General features: G+C 45.9%; 1 non-coding gene across 1 annotated transcript; it reads right to left on the minus strand.

Annotated features, from left to right (window-relative positions):
• Nucleotides 1-236: 236 nt before the first annotated feature.
• TRNAG-UCC (transfer RNA glycine (anticodon UCC)) lies at nt 237-308 on the minus strand. The gene has a single exon. It is a non-coding gene; the product is annotated as a tRNA-Gly (tRNA).
• Nucleotides 309-15,135: the final 14,827 nt, after the last annotated feature.

Genomic DNA, 15,135 nt, shown 5'->3' on the forward strand with positions numbered 1-15,135 from the left:
ATGCCCTCCCCTGACTTGTGCTCCCACACACATATGTCCTCCCCTGACTTGTGCTCCCACACACCTATGCTCTTTCCTGATAAATAATGTTGTTCCTAAGCATGGTTATCCAAGCATTGTCATAAACACACTTGTTTTAGCAGCAGTAATAATAATATATATTATCTGGCTTTCCCTCCCTTGTTTCATGAAGCATGACTGCAATGCATTCTAGTATCGATTATTTAAAAATAATCTGCATTGGCCGGGAATCGAACCTGGGTCAACTGCTTGGAAGGCAGCTATGCGCACCACTATACCACCAATGCTGTACATGTATATTAGCACAAAACCACTCTTTTCTCACACTCTCTACATTGGAACCAACCTTTAAAATATTCCATCTATTTAAAGTAACAATGTAGAAATCGTTTAGTCCTATTATTGCCCATGTTTATGATTTTACTGTAATTTTGCCAAGGTAATACTAGTACTAATAGAGTAGTAGTAGTAAAATAAGAATACAATAGAATAAAACCAATTTACGTGAGGTCTCTATGCTCATACACAGATGACTTCCTTTTACCTTGGACAAAATTGAAACTGACTCTGGGGGTTGCTATATATTCATCAAGGCCACCATTAACTTGTTCCCAGTGATTATCCTAGCTGTATACATACCTCCACCATATGGCAGTGTGGCCTTTCAAAAATGTGGTGCATTTACGGCTCTCTTCTGTGATTTACCTATTATTTGCATAGGGGACTTCAATAATTTTATGAAAAATAATGTTGATAGATGGAGAGATCATCATACTGCCAGCACTCACAATGCCTCAGCCTTCAGGGCTCTGATCACTGAATTAGGGCTTGCTGATATTTAGCGCTTGTTGCATCCTGATAGTATTCTTTTTTTTTTCCACATCCTTTAATGCATTATCTAGGACCTGGCGCTTCTATCTTGTTTTCTGGTACCTGCAGTGTGTAGTTTTGGGTATAAGACTATGAGAAAATCTGACCTCTCTCCTCTACTGTTGACTGTAGATTTTGCCATTACTAGGAGTCAAGCCTTCTGGAAATTAAATCCTTTCTGGATATCTCTAATGGCAACTGAATCAGACCTGGTTTCCTTATGGGAAGGGTTTTTATGGATCATATACAAACAGCCTAGTCCCCTGTAATCTGGAACACCTTTAACTCCTACCTCTGGGGATATCTGCCTTCTACCTTGCAGCTCTGGCAGTGTGATAGGCCAGTGGAACCATCCACAGCATCCCTGATCTAAAGGAAGTGGTCAGTGGTACCAGTCCAGGTGCCCAGTGAGGGTGTACACTAGCAACAAAAGTTGAATGAACTGGTTTTAGGGCCCGGCAAAGGAGCCTAGTGGTGGTAGCAGGCTCCTCCTGCAGTAACAGGATGGGTACATTTGGGACAATCAAAAGGGGACGGCAGCAAGGCAAGCCCAACCTGTTCCTCAGCACAACGCACAATGGACAGGGTGGCATAGGCGATCCATCCCACCTATATGTTAAAAAGGACATACACATAGTTTATCAAACTAAATACTTCAATGACAGGGACTGTGTCACACGCCGGTCCCATAGACAGGTACCGGCGTTGTTACCCTTCTCTTGTAAGCAATGATCAAAGCTACTAAACTTCATTCATCATTTTTATTTGGTTCTGCGCATGTACTACCTGTTACCCTTGCTTATGACCTCCTACCTGTTCCCATTGGCTCTAAGCATTTTGGAGCACTATTTAAACCTTCCATGGTTTCCTGTCATTTGCCTGTTCTTCGAGTTACTCACTCTAAGTAGGATTTGGCTTCCTTTTGGTCTGACTCTGTTGCCTGCTTGCACATCTGGAATCAGCTATACTCCTCGCTGCTACTGCCGTTTGTGAACTACCTGTTGCACCTGTACTCATCGCTGCTGCTCGGAATCACTATCTCCCATTCAGCTAGGTCAGTACCACCACTACCTCTTCATTGGGACTGCCGCTGTACAAGCACGCACTCGTTGCTTGAATCACCATTCACGGATCAGCTAAGTTTTATTCCTACATTACTTCCACATATTGAACTGTTGCTAAATTAACTGCTTGTTGCACCTGTACTCATCACCACTGCTCGGAATCACCATCTACGGATCAACTAGTTGAACGTCTCTGCTGTTTTTACATTTGAACTACCGCTATGCCAGTAACTCACCTGCTATTCTGAATCCCCATTCAAGAGCCTCACAAGCCACTCAGACTTCTGTGGTAGAACCCAAAATGAACCTACCAGATCGCTTTTCAGGAGACCGCAGACTCTTCCGCAATTTTCGTGAAAGCTGCAAGCTATATTTCAAACTAAGGCCACTTTCGTCCGGATCACCTCAGCAAAGAGTGGGAATTTTAATCTCCCTTCTACAAGAGGACCCTCAATCTTGGGTATTCAGCTTGGATCCTAACAGTCCGCTGCTGCAATCTGTGGATGCATTCTTTCAAACTCTAGGTTTGATCTATGATTACCCGGATCGAGTGGCTTCTGCAGAAGCACAACTGTGGTCCATAACGCAAGGACGACGTTCTGCTGAAGATTACTGCTCCAACTTCAGCTGTTGGTCCTTGGACTGTGAATGGAATGACCCAGCTCTTCGTAGTCAGTTCCGATTGGGTTTGTCTGAACAAATTAAAGACGTGCTTGTCCAGTATCCTACTGCTGGATCACTAGAGGAACTCATGCAATTAGCAATTCAGATCGACAGACGATACAGAGAAAGGAAAGCTGAGAAGGAAAATCCTACGGCCTTTTCTCCTAAGCCTTCTCCAACTTCTCCCATTGATCAAGTGGAACCAATGCAACTGGGAGCATATCGGTTGTCTTCAGAAGAACGCACCCGGAGACGCAATCTGGGGCTCTGCTTATACTGTGGAGAGAAGGGCCATTTGCTCCGTTCCTGCCCCGTCAGACCGGGAAAAGACCAGACCAAGTGAACATGGAGAGAGTTCACTTAGGTCTACAGGTAATCTCTCTGAAGAATTCCCTACTAATACCTGCTCAACTCTTGTACGGTGGACAGGAAATTTCTATTCCTGCATTTGTGGATAGTGGAGCCGCTGGAAATTTTTTAGACTTGACACTTGCCCGGTCCCTGGTTTTCTCAGCAGTTCCTCTGGAAAACACTATCGCTGTGCACGGGCTAGATGGGAATCGCTTGAACAAAGGTGAGATCCATCATCGCTCACCTCCTCTTCTGCTAAAGATGGGTGCCCTTCACTCTGAGACTATCTCGTTGTATTTAATTTACTGTCCTTCGGTATCTCTTATCCTGGGTTATCTGTGGTTGGCCCTCCATAATCCCAGTATCGATTGGACTACAGGTGAGATAACCAAGTGGAGCTCCCTGTGCTGCTCCTCTTGTCTATCCTTGCCACTCAGGGTGACTCAAACTTTCCCAGAGCAGCTACCCTTTCCGTATCGAGAATTCCTCGATGTTTTTTCCAAGAAGGAAGCAGATATTCTCCCTCATCACCGGGAGTACGACTGTGCGATAACTATAGATAACTATAAAGAACACATACTCTTTGCCACTTATTTTGGTCATCTTTGACCAGCTGAAGGGAGCCAGGATCTATTCAAAGATTGACCTTCGAGGAGCATATAACTTGATTCGTATCCGTGAAGGCGATGAGTGGAAAACGGCCTTCAATACCCAAACAGGCCAATACGAATACCTCGTCATGCCTTTTGGTCTCATTAACGCTCCAGCCGTCTTTCAAGACCTAATTAATGACGTCCTTCGTGAATTCCTGGGCTTCTTTGTAGTCGTCTACTTGGATGACATCCTGATCTATTCTCGGTCCCTTGAACAACATCGTGAACATGTACAACTGGTTCTTCGGAAACTCCGCAATCATCACCTCTATGCGAAATTAGAAAAATGCGAGTTCGAAGTTTCCACAGTCACATTTATGGGGTATGTCATCTCCCCGGAAGGATTCGCCATGGATCCCATAAAGGTGCAGGCCATTATCGACTGGGTGCGACCCTCGAATCTTAAAGCAATACAGAGGTTCCTAGGGTTCGCTAACTATTACAGAAAATTTATCAGATCCTTTTCTACTCTCATTGCTCCTATCACAGCCTTAACCCGCAAGGGAGCTGACACAAAAAACTGGTCTCCAATCGCTATCTCTGCCTTCGAAGCCTTGAAACAGGCCTTTGCATCAGCACCGGTGCTTAAACATCCTAATCCAGACCTTCCATTTATCATTGAGGTGGATGCCTCTGATGTAGGTGTGGAAGCAGTGTTATCTCAAAAAGACTTGGAGGACCATTGCCTTCACCCCTGTGCCTACTTATCTCGAAGATTTTCTTCTGCCGAAGGACATTACGATGTTGGCAATCGGGAGCTGCTGACCGTCAAGTGGGCATTAGAGGAATGGCGCCACTGGCTTGAAGGTGCAAAACATGTAATCACAGTATATACCGACCACAAGAACTTGTCCTACATAGAATCGGCTAAGAGGTTGAATTCTAGGCAAGTGAGGTGGTCCCTCTTCTTCTCCCGTTTTCGCTTCATCATCACCTACTGGCCGGGCTCAAAGAACCTCAGAGCTGATGCCCTGTCTTGCAGTTTTGTCTCTTCTCAAGCTCCGGTCTCTGAACCCTGTTCCATTGTTCCTGCTTCTTCTATTTTGTTTGCCTTCACGCAGGAACTTGGTAAAACCCTTCAACAATTTCAGCCACAGGCACCTCCTGAAACTCCAGCGGACAAACTCTTTGTGCCGGTACATCTCAGAAAATCGGTCCTCTTAGAGTGTCATGACAACAGGACTTCTGGGCATCCCAGTGTTGCAAAGACCATCGAAATCATTTCTCGTGTTGTCTGGTGGCCATCATTATCTGTGGATGTTAGAGAATATGTATCATCTTGTGATCTGTGTTCCAAGAATAAGAGTTCTCGAAATTCTCCTTCTGGGTTACTAATGCCGTTACCATCCTCAGTCAGACCTTGGACCCATTTGTCCATGGATTTCATTGTTCATTTACCTCCGTCTTCTGGGTGCAACACCATCTGGGTAACTGTAGATCGATTCAGTAAAATGGCCCATTTTATCCCGTTGACTAAATTACCCTCAGCACGCTCTCTGGCCGCCTTGTTTATTAAACATGTTTTTCGATATCATGGGTTGCCGGGGGATATATTATCAGATCGGGGATCACAGTTCATTGCAGCATTCTCGAAAGCTTTTTGCTCCGTTAGGAATTAGGCTCAGTCTATCTTCGGCCTACCATCCACAGTCTAATGGGCAAACCGAGAGTCTGAACCAATCCCTGGAGCAATATCTATGGCTATATATATCCAAAAATCACGACGATTGGTCTGACCTTCTCCCATGGGTCGAATTTGCGTACAACAACGCATGCCACACTTCTTCTCGGTACTCTCCCTTTTATTGTAACCTTGGATATCATCCCAGAGTCAACTCATTGTCCTCTCTATCTACTGATAGGCCACTCGAAACCAGGGCCACGGCCACCTGGCTTAAGAAGATCTGGAAATCAGTTCATCAATCTTTACTCCGAGCATCTTTTAGGTCTAAAAAATTTTCCGACCTCAATCGCTCTGCCTGTTCCTTTAAGGTAGGAGATTCAGTGTGGCTTTCTACTCGGAACATAAGACTCCGTCAACCGTGCAAAAAATTAGGAGCCAAGTTTATTGGTCCCTTTACCATCATAAAACAAGTCAACCCAGTGACTTTCAGACTTAAGCTCCCTGAATCTCTAAAAATTCCCAGCATGTTCCACTGTTCCTTGCTGAAATCTGCCCGGTCTTCTCAGAAATTCAGACCTCGACATTCCTCTAGGCCTCACCCAGTCTCGGTGGATGGACATCAAGAATTTGTTGTCGAGAAGATCCTCGATTCAAAAAAGGTCCAGGGTCAGGTTCACTACCTCATTCATTGGTAAGGGTACGGTCCTGAGGAACGGTCCTGGGTACCACAAAGGAATCTGCACTCAGATAAACTACTCGCTGATTTCTTCAGAAAATTTCCTGAGAAACCTGGGTGTCGGGGTTCCTTGACCCCTCCTCAAGGCTCCAGGCACCGTCGCGACTCGCTTCCTGTTCTGTCTCTGCCATCGTCATGACAACCGGGACATTATTTCCTCGAGGCAACAGTCCGGACGCCAGCAATGATTAGCGCCGCGTCCCAGCATCTAGGGCAGCCGGGCGCGTGCGCATGTGCTAGATAATTATTGCCCAGCTGGCCTAAGTATTCCCTGCTATGCAGGGCACTGTTCATGGGCCCCTGCAAGCCCTTCCTGACGGTTATAGTTCCTGCTTTTCTGCTGACTAGCCTGCTGTATTCCTGGTTTCTGTTACCATTGGATTTGATTACTTGTTGCTGACCTTTGCCTGATACCTAACTTCGTTTGATAGCCTGTGCCCCTAGACCTCTTTGCCTGGACTCCTACGCTGCTGCTTTGCCTGTGACCTCTGACCCCGGTTTTGTGTTCTGGATATTCTGTCTTTTGTCGGCCTTCGACCCTTGCCTGGACCTCACTCTGCTATTGCTCCTACACGCTATCGCTGGGTTCTCCCCAGTCAGTGCACAATTCACGACCCTCAGCTGTCTGCGGCCAAGTCTGTCCCGACCACTAGGGGCTCCAACAAAAACCAGACTTCTGAGTAGACTCCAGGTTTTGTGTTGCTGGCTGTTGGGGTTCCTAACACCAGTTAGACTCCGCACTCCTGAGTGAGTTCTATCTTGGCAGAGACAAGGGATCCACTAAAATATTAATCAGAACCGTGACAGACTGGCACTTTTGTGGCTGAAGTGCTTGATTTGTTGGGGCCCCAACTAAACTAAACATTTTGATTGTTGGTTGATGAACTGAACAGAATAGATAGGGATTTTAAGAAATTTATTGGGCATTTGGCTAAAAGCGGTCATCTTCCTCAATGGTGGCAATGTCATCCCCCTCATCATCATCTTCATCAAAGATGTCTAGATCAATTACACTTTCATTTTACAAAAGAAGATACGCTAAGTAGGTAATCATTAGGCAGCATGTTTGACACATTGGAGAGGGACAGCAGCGACACATTGGAGAGGGACAGCAACGACACATTGGAGAGGGACAGCAGCGACACATTGGAGAGGGACAGCAGCGACACATTGGAGAGGGACAGCAGCGACACATTGGAGAGGGACAGCAGCGACACATTGGAGAGGGACAGCAGCGACACATTGGAGAGGGACAGCAACGACACATTGGAGAGGGACAGCAACGACACATTGGAGAGGGACAGCAACGACACATTGGAGAGGGACAGCAGCGACACATTGGAGAGGGACAGCAGCGACACATTGGAGAGGGACAGCAGCGACACATTGGAGAGGGACAGCAGCGACACATTGGAGAGGGACAGCAGCGACACATTGGAGAGGGACAGCAGCGACACATTGGAGAGGGACAGCAGCGACACATTGGAGAGGGACAGCAACGACACATTGGAGAGGGACAGCAACGACACATTGGAGAGGGACAGCAGCGACACATTGGAGAGGGACAGCAACGACACATTGGAGAGGGACAGCAGCGACACATTGGAGAGGGACAGCAACGACACATTGGAGAGGGACAGCAGCGACGCATTGGAGAGGGACAGCAACGACACATTGGAGAGGGACAGCAGCGACACATTGGAGAGGGACAGCAACGACACATTGGAGAGGGACAGAAGTGGCAGTATCAAAGTTCATTAAACGGACAGCTACATTGTTACAACAGTTACATTGTCATCATGTATATTATGGGCACCCTAATACAATGACATCAACAGTGTTATTGGTCAACAATTGAAATGTAGACAGTATTATTAGGTTGACAATTCAAATGTAAACAGTGTTATTAGGTTGACACTAATATACCTAAACCGAACCGTATCCCTAAACCGAACCGTATAGCTAAACCAATCCCTACCCTTTCCCTACCCTTATCCCTAACCCTGTCCCTAGCCCTATCGCTTACCCTGTCCATAGCTATTTCCCTAACCCTATCCTTAACCATATCCCTATTTCTAACCCTAACACTAACCATATTATTCTGTCAACATTTGAATTGTCAACATATTAATACTGTCCACCATGTGAATTGTCGACCTAATAATACTCTTTACACCTAAATTGTCGACCTATTGTTGCCAACTTTCTGAATGTCAACCAAATGAATGTCTAGCTGTCGACCGCATAGCATTTTACACAAGATGATAGACCAAGATCATAATGTTAAATAGTGCTAGATGGAATTGTCTTTGGGCCCACCCTCCCACCTATATGCTAAAAAGGACACATACATAATTTAACAACCAAAGTACTTCAGCAACAGGGTGTCACAAAACTTACCTGCTCCACAGTCCTGTGCTGCTGATTTCTCTGCCTTTATTTAGAGGTCAGCACTTCCTAGTTCATGCGGTCACATGATCATGGCTGGGAGGCAGCATATTCAAATCTGCAGACTATATAATGCTCACTTTGACACTGCAGCTGTGTCAGAGCACCAGGTATTCTTACCCAGATTGACTCCCTGTTATGCTGTATTGCTGCTGACCTTGGCTTCTCTTGTGATTACTTCTTGGATAGTGCATCTGCCTGCTAACCCTTTGTGTACCAGTCCTTACTTGTTTTGACCACTCTCTTGACTTTGTACTGTGCTACTGCCTGTGTATCAGTTGTTATTGGACTTCCCTTCTGCATAATGATTTTGTACCTTATGACCACCAGTGTACCAGTCCGCAGCTAGCTGACCTGCTTTCTGATTTCCCTTTCTCTCAGCTGTGTTACACCTAGTAGCTGAATAGAAGGCCTGTTCCCGGCCACATAAGCCTTACCTTGCGACAGTTCTTGGTGAAGAACGGGGGACCCGTTAAACTCCGCGCCACTGTTTGGTCAGCGCTAAACCAGGCTAACATATATATATATATATATCAGCCCAGGGATCTCCTACTGAGACAGTTGCTACACAGGGACTGACACTTTTGTGGCTGAAGTGCTTGATTTGTAGGGGCCCCCACAAAAACAGAACATTTTGGTTGTTGATGAACTGGAGAATAAATAGGTATTTTTACAAATTACTAATAGAAATTTGGCTAACAGTCTTCCTCTCAGACAAATAAAGAACTGGTAGTTGCTCAAATCAATTTATAGGCTATAACAGGTGCATGAAAGGGTGGGGTTATCCTAAAAGGAAAAAACAGAGACAAATTCCCCCAGCACACTGCTATAGCCAGCAACAGGTCTGCTATTTCTACTGTAGATAAAAATGCAAAAGTCTCAGTTGCACACATTTGCAAATGTATGTTGAAGCCACCCACCACGCCAAGGTGCTTTTGCTAATAGGGTGGTCCTACTCTAAACAATGAGAGTCCCATATATTTGGGATATACATATGTGTTTTTAAATTGAGAGCTAACTTACCAAAGAGGTACCCCAGAAGCCTCCAAATAGCAATCCAATGTCAGTACTCCCCCTCAGCTACTGACACCAACATGCCTCTTAGACAAATAAAGAACTGGTAGTTACTCAAATCAATTTATAGGCTATAACAGGTGCATGAAACATAACAGTCTTCCTCTGTGTTGACAATGTCATCAACCTCATTATCATCCTTATCTCTGTCAAGATCATCATCACACAATATTATTTCATCCAAAAGTAGCATTACAGATTCTGTTTGTGATTTGCAGCAAGAACGATATTCCTTATACGATATGTAGTTCATTTTGATGAACACCAGTTTTTTTTACATTTTTGGGAAGTAGTCTCCTCCAATTATCACTCACAATGTTCCCGGCTGTGCTAAACACTGTCACAAATCGGGATCTTAGCCGCACTTACCTCATCCGCCGCTGTCATATCACGGCTACCTGGGTCCCTTCTGGTCATCTGCAGCATTCCCGTTCTCCACACCTTCATTTGTAAACAAACACATACTGTCTGTCCTGCAGCATGGGCGCGGCCATCTTGGATGCAGTCAGGTGATCATTCCAAACCAACCAGATTCAGAAGCTGTGATCACATGAACTGATCAGCCAATAGTTGTTTGGGACATCCTATTTAAACCTGCTGCTGTGATCTGTTCATTGCCAGAACAACACACTTCTCTCCAGAGGATAGTTCTTGGCTCCAGTGTTCCTGACTGCATTACAAGTGCAGTAATCCTGTCTGCACTCCTAAGTGCAGTGTTCCTGACTGCATTACAAGTGCAGTGTTCCTGACTGCATTACAAGTGCAGTGTTCCTGACTGCATTACAAGTGCAGTGTTCCTGACTGCATTACAAGTGCAGTGTTCCTGTCTACATTTCCAGACTGCTAATTCCCCTGCTATATTCTACAATCAGCACGAACATGAGCAAGAAGTTCATCCAGGCTGCTAAGTTCTGTTTCACTCCTGCTCCAGCTAGTCCCAAGGGTCCCGAATCGGATCAAGAAATTCAGACGACCGTGACAGTTTGTTCTGGCCTAATGGATCCGCTAGGGGAACATACCCCGAGGGAGGACTCTGTCCAAATATTAGCTGAACGCATTGAGAGACAAGAAACTAACCAGGGGCAAATTTTGAGATTGCTGCAGGATGTTTCTACACGTATGGATACCTTGCAGTTATTCCGCAGTCAACCATCCCATACTCCGCCTGAGCCAGTAATACCTGCTTCACTACTTACTTCATCCAGACTCCATCTTCCCACGCCAGCTAAATACAATGGCGATCCGAAGAATTGCCGCGGGTTTCTCAACCAGTGTAGTATACACTTTGAATTACAACCCGGAAATTTCCCCACTGCACGTACCAAAACTGCTTATATTGTTTCGCTACTATCAGGGCAAGCTCTGGCATGGGTATCACCGCTCTGGGAAAAATCTGACCCAATTTTATTTGACATTGATAGCTTCCTGTCTACCTTCCGCAGAATATTCGACGAGCCTGGAAAAACAACGTCAGCCGCTTTAGATATTCTGCGCCTTCGGCAAGGGCAGCAGTCTGTGGGCCAATATGCCGTTCAATTTCAAACACTTTCCTCTGAACTATCTTGGAATAACGATGCTCTTGTTGCGGTTTTCTGGCAGGGCCTGTCTGACCACATTAAGGATGTATTAGCGTCTCGGGACTTACCTACAACGCTAGACCAATTGATTACCACCTGCAATCGGGTTGATCTTCGGTTCAGAGAAAGAACTCTAGAAAAGAGGAAGCTGAAACACCCCAAGTTCCACCCTATTCAACGGGTCCGTGTACCGTCTCCTTTCCCTGAAGGACCCATGCAATTAGGCAAAGCACGTCTTTTACCCACCGAGCGAGAACGGCGAGTTAGAGAGAAACTTTGCTTATACTGTGCCAGTTCCGGACATCTGTTACATCATTGTCCTCGTAAGCCGGGTAAACACAACCTCCTAGCTGACAATGAGGAAGTGAGCCTAGGAGTGGCTCTTCGCTCCCCACAAGGCAAGGACTGTATTATCCCAGTCACTCTGAAAAACGCTCAAGGCTCCCAATACATTTCAGCCCTGCTGGATTCTGGAGCAGCTGGGAATTTCATGTCTGCCAGATTAGCTGCTGAACTAGCCATTCCACTAGAGAAAATTCCAGTGACCATCTTTCTCTCTGCGGTTGACGGTAGCCGTATTCCAGGGGGCACCATTACGCATCAGACTTCTCCAGTGACGCTCCAAATAGGAGTTCTGCATTCCGAGTCTCTTACCTTTTTGGTCATCCCAGAAGCCACTAGCCCTGTGGTTCTCGGGTTTCCATGGCTTCAAACACATAACCCCCATATTGACTGGTCGACTCCACAAATCCTGGCGTGGGCTCCAACTTGTTTCGGGTCCTGTTTACAACGTGTTCTTCCACATTGCTCCACCTCTGATAAGGAAGTTTTGCCAGTTCCTTCTGCCTACCAAGAGTTCACAGACGTTTTCAGTAAGCAGGCCGCTGAAACTCTACCACCTCATCGGGATTGGGACTGTCCCATTGATCTTGTTCCGGGTAAAACCCCACCGCGTGGCAGAGTCTACCCTCTTTCTATCCCTGAGACAAAATCTATGTCTGAATATGTAAAAGAGAACTTGGAAAGGGGCTTTATTCGCCCATCCTCTTCACCGGCAGGAGCCGGGTTCTTTTTTGTAAAAAAAAAGATGGTGGATTACGTCCCTGCATCGATTACCGAGGTCTCAACGACATTACCATCAAGAACCGGTATCCTCTGCCCCTCATCACAGAGTTATTTGACAGAGTCAAAGGTGCGCAAATATTTACGAAGTTGGATCTCCGCGGGGCCTACAATTTGATCCGTATCAGGCGTGGTGATGAATGGAAAACCGCCTATAACACCAGGGATGGGCACTACGAATATCTTGTCATGCCATTCGGTCTGAGCAATGCCCCAGCGGTTTTTCAGAATTTCATAAACGAAATCTTTCGGGACTTACTGTACCATACTATTGTGGTATATTTGGACGATATCCTCGTTTTCTCCTCTGATATCCAGTCCCATCGCAGACATGTTAAAGAGGTCCTCAGCCGTCTCAGAAGGAATAAACTGTATTGCAAGCTTGAAAAATGCACCTTCGAAGTTGAATCCATTCCATTCTTGGGGTATATCATCTCGGGCACCGGTCTCCGTATGGACCCAGAGAAGGTGCAAGCTATTCTTAACTGGCCTCAACCATCTACACTAAAGGCAGTACAGCGATTTCTGGGATTTGCTAACTACTATCGAAAATTTATTCGTGGCTACTCTACTGTAGTAGCACCACTCACCGCCCTCACCAAAAAAGGAGCTAATCCTGCCAAGTGGTCTGAAGAAGCCCAATCTGCTTTTCAACTTCTGAAACAAGCATTTATTTCTGCTCCCATACTGAGGCAACCAGATTTAACCTGTCCATTCTACTTGGAAGTTGATGCCTCATCTGTCGGAGTAGGGGCAGTTCTCTCCCAAAAACCAGCTGATGAGCAATGGCATCCCTGTGGGTTCTTCTCCCGAAAATTTTTACCAGCTGAACGAAATTATGCCATAGGGGACAAAGAGCTGCTTGCCATCAAATTGGCGCTTGAAGAGTGGAGACATTTACTTGAGGGAGCTCGTTATCCTGTCACAATATACACGGATCACAAGAATCTGCTCTACCTTAAAACTGCACAGTGCATGAATCCACGTCAGGCCCGATGGGCACTATTCTTTTCTCGATTTGATATCCATGTCACCTTCCGTCCCGGTTCCAAAAATCGCAAGGCCGATGCTCTGTCACGTTCTATGGTAAAAGAAGAAGATTCCATCATTGTGGATCCACGGCCTATTATCAGCCCACTCAGCATCGCAGTCAGTAGACCCGACAATACACCTCCCCAGGGGAAAACTTTTGTTCCTGAGAATCTGCGGAAAAAATTGCTCCAATGGGCACATTGTTCCAGATTTGCCGGTCATGCTGGCATCCGCAAAACTCAATCTTTCATATTGAGAAGCTACTGGTGGCCTACGCTTCATCAGGATGTTCAGCAATTTGTTTCCGTATGTGGCAGCTGTGCCCAACATAAAAGTTCAAGACAATCTTCAGCTGGTCAACTTTTGCCTCTGCCTATTCCCACCAAACCCTGGACCCATATTTCTATGGACTTTGTTTCCGATTTGCCCAATTCTAATAATTTCAATACCATCTGGGTCATCGTTGACCGATTCTCTAAAATGGCGCATTTTGTTCCTCTCCGTGGACTCCCATCAGCACCTATCCTGGCTCAGCAATTTATAAAGGAGATCTTCCGTTTGCATGGGTGTCCTGAAGAAATCGTCTCAGATAGAGGAGTTCAGTTTGTGGCGAAATTCTGGAGATCCTTGTGCCAAGCACTACAGATCAAACTAAACTTCTCTTCGGCCTATCATCCCCAATCCAACGGGCAAACGGAAAGAGTTAATCAAGACCTAGAAACATTTCTCCGTTTGTACATATCCTCTTCTCAAGACGACTGGGTAGATCTGCTTCCTTGGGCAGAATTTGCTCATAATAATCATTATCACGAATCCTCTGCTTCCACTCCATTTCATATGGTCTATGGCCTACACCCCAGGGTACCCTTGTTTACTCCACTTCCTACAGCCTCAGTACCTGCCTCTGAAGTTTTCCTAAAGAATTTTTCAGGCCACTGGCGCCAGGTACGGGAATCTCTACTTAAAGCGTCCCAACGCTACAAAATTCAGGCCGACAAAAAGCGACGAGCCATTCCAAGCTTGAAACCCGGAGACAGAGTCTGGCTGTCTACTCGCAATCTACGCCTCAGAGTTCCATCTATGAAATTCGCTCCTCGCTTTATTGGACCGTTTAACATCTCCCGAGTCATCAATCCAGTGTCCTACAAATTACATCTACCATCTTACCTCAGGGTACCCAACACCTTCCATATCTCTCTCTTGAAACCACTGGTGCTAAATCGGTTTTATACACCCAAACTGGTTTCTCCTGAAGTGCAGACTGAACATGGTGACGAATATGAAATTAAAGAGATCTTGGACTCTCGGTTTCGACATAAAACCTTACAATATCTAGTCGACTGGAAAGGCTATGGTCCAGAAGAGAGGGCCTGGATCAAAGCTTCTGATGTTCACGCTCCATCTCTCATCAAAAAATTTCACCGCAAGTTTCCAACTAAGCCCCAATCTAAGTGTCCAGTGGCCACTCGTAAGGGAGGGGGTACTGTCACAAATCGGGATCTTAGCCGCACTTACCTCATCCGTCGCTGTCATATCACGGCTACCTGGGTCCCTTCTGGTCATCTGCAGCATTCCCGTTCTCCACACCTTCATTTGTAAACAAACACATACTGTCTGTCCTGCAGCATGGGCGCGGCCATCTTGGATGCAGTCAGGTGATCATTCCAAACCAACCAGATTCAGAAGCTGTGATCACATGAACTGATCAGCCAATAGTTGTTTGGGACATCCTATTTAAACCTGCTGCTGTGATCTGTTCATTGCCAGAACAACACACTTCTCTCCAGAGGATAGTTCTTGGCTCCAGTGTTCCTGACTGCATTACAAGTGCAGTAATCCTGTCTGCACTCCTAAGTGCAGTGTTCCTGACTGCATTACAAGTGCAGTGTTCCTGACTGCA

The sequence above is a fragment of the Mixophyes fleayi genome, chromosome 3 (genome assembly GCF_038048845.1).
Source record: "Mixophyes fleayi isolate aMixFle1 chromosome 3, aMixFle1.hap1, whole genome shotgun sequence".
Lineage (NCBI taxonomy): Eukaryota > Metazoa > Chordata > Amphibia > Anura > Limnodynastidae > Mixophyes > Mixophyes fleayi.